The sequence below is a fragment of the Rousettus aegyptiacus genome, unplaced genomic scaffold (assembly GCF_014176215.1).
Source record: "Rousettus aegyptiacus isolate mRouAeg1 unplaced genomic scaffold, mRouAeg1.p scaffold_m13_p_17, whole genome shotgun sequence".
Classification (NCBI taxonomy): domain Eukaryota; kingdom Metazoa; phylum Chordata; class Mammalia; order Chiroptera; family Pteropodidae; genus Rousettus; species Rousettus aegyptiacus.
In genome coordinates this window covers 25,258,361-25,260,495 of record NW_023416292.1, presented here as the reverse complement: position 1 = coordinate 25,260,495, position 2,135 = coordinate 25,258,361, and positions in this window count along the sequence as shown.

The window sequence follows — 2,135 nt, the reverse complement described above, 5'->3', positions numbered from 1 at the left end:
GGGAGCCACGGGAACCACGGGGCAGTTGTGCCTCCAGCCCGGGGCGGACCGCAGCTCCCCTCCCCGACTCGGAAGCCCCGGGGGCGCGGACGCCCCGGTCCCGCCTCTGCGCCCCGCGCCCCGTCCGCACGGCCCGGGCCGCGGACGACTCGCTCAGGGACCCGCATCGTGGCGCTGCTAGCGGCCGAGCTAGAGTCACCCACGCGCTAGCGAACAACACGCTGGACGTTTCTGGAAGCTGGGAGACTTGTTGTCTGAAAACTCGTGTCTCTGTCGTAACGTCGTTTAGGCCTCGGGAAGCGGGTCCCAGCCCCACGGTCCCTCAGGCAAGATTGCGGTGCTGCCCCTTGGGACCCTAACTCTCCGTAACAGGAAGGGGGGCAGAGGCCGCGGTGGCGGCCAGGCCCGGGTCCCTCCTTCGGGAGCAGCAGCGTGGGGTTCGGGGTCCCGTCCTGCACACGCGGACCTCAGGCGCGACGCCACCGCGCACCACCAGGGGGCACTGGCCCCCGCGGGCTCCGGTGAGGACAGTCATTCCCGCCGTGGCCGCCGGCGAGGTGAGGGTCACTACGGCGGGTGGCGGGGGTCGTCGTTATCATGAACAATCAGCAGGAGCGACGCGTGTCCTGGGTGTCCACGCGCGTCCTGGGTGTCCACCGCAGCCGCGGGCCGCGGGAGATCAGGCCGAGCCCCACAGAGCCGGGGGGTGAACCGCAGAGCTCTGGCTGCATCTGAGTTTCTGATGAGCGGCAGAGCTGCTTTCGGTGTGAGTGTGTCCTGAATGCTGCCCAGGCTTCCCCGTTGATCTGAGATTCAGATGCAGCCAGGCACACCCTACACCCTATTCTTATCTGCTAACTCTGGCAGGCTCCTACCTGAAGAACAGGTGACCTAGATGGGCTGGGAGGAGGGGGGGGCACCTCCCGGGCCCGAGCAGTGTGCGCCCATCTGCCAGGCACCAAGCCTGGTGGTTTACGAGAGCCACCCCCGCCCCACACACACACACACCCGGCCCGTTCGCGCCTCCTCAGGCTTTACAGATGAGGGCGCCCACTCTCGGGACCACTGCCGGGTGGGGCCTAAGCCCTGGCAGGCTGGGCTTGCAAGCAGCTGTTTCTTCCCTGGCAGCAGCGAGGCAGAGGACAGGGCATGAGGGCCGCCCTCCCGTGGGAGCCCACCCAGGCTCTGGGCCAACACAGCCTCCCTGCTCCCTGCCAAGGATCCGTGATGTGTGGATGTGTGTGTGTGCGCGTGTGTGCGCGTGTGTGTGTGTGCGCGCGTGCACATGTGTGTGAGGGAGAAATTTCTTTTTAAGAGCTAGACTCAGAGATCGCCACTCCCTTCAACGTTTCCATTCTACGGGCTGCGTTTTCGGATGTCTTTGAATTATTCATACGAATCAAGTGCCCCTTCCATGCTCAGTTTCGAGTTCCACGGTCTCCGTCCCAGACATCATCGCAGGGCATAGTGCCCAGCTACCAGAGTGTCCCCGCCCTCCATCAGTCAGGTGCCAGGAGATTTCATAATAGAGACACATTTACTGCAGATCGTCTCGTCCCCACGGATGCTGTCCCCAAACAAAGGGTTTCCGGCAAGACAGACATCATGTCTGCCGTGTACATATCAGCACAGTCAAATAAAGCCGCATTTGCTTCAGACTGTGATCTGAATTCCGTCAGTCCTAGATTCAGTGCCATCATGTCTACACTCTAAATGAGGCAAAGTTCGAAAACTATGAAATAAAAAAATACCTGGTATGTGATGGCTTTCACCAAATTAGGCCCGTGTCAACGTAGGGTCTTTATTATCTGCAAATGAAAACAGTTTGATTCGACAAACATTGACCGAGAGCCCACTGCGAGCACAGAGCTGTGGGCAGAGTGCTGACAGCCAGGACCCAGCGTCGGTCCTCGCCGGACGCGTGGCAGGGACCGGACACATATTCAGCTAAATTTCAGCAGAGAAGGAACAAAGTAAACATTGTAAAAGACAAAATGTCACAGGGCCCAGAAGAGGGAGTGATTAATTCGCACTGTGGGGAGGCGGTGCTGAGCCAGCCCGGACGGATGACTAGGATTTTGACAGCTGGCGAGGCCTCCCCGGCAGAGGAACAGCCGGAGCTGACGGCAGGGAGG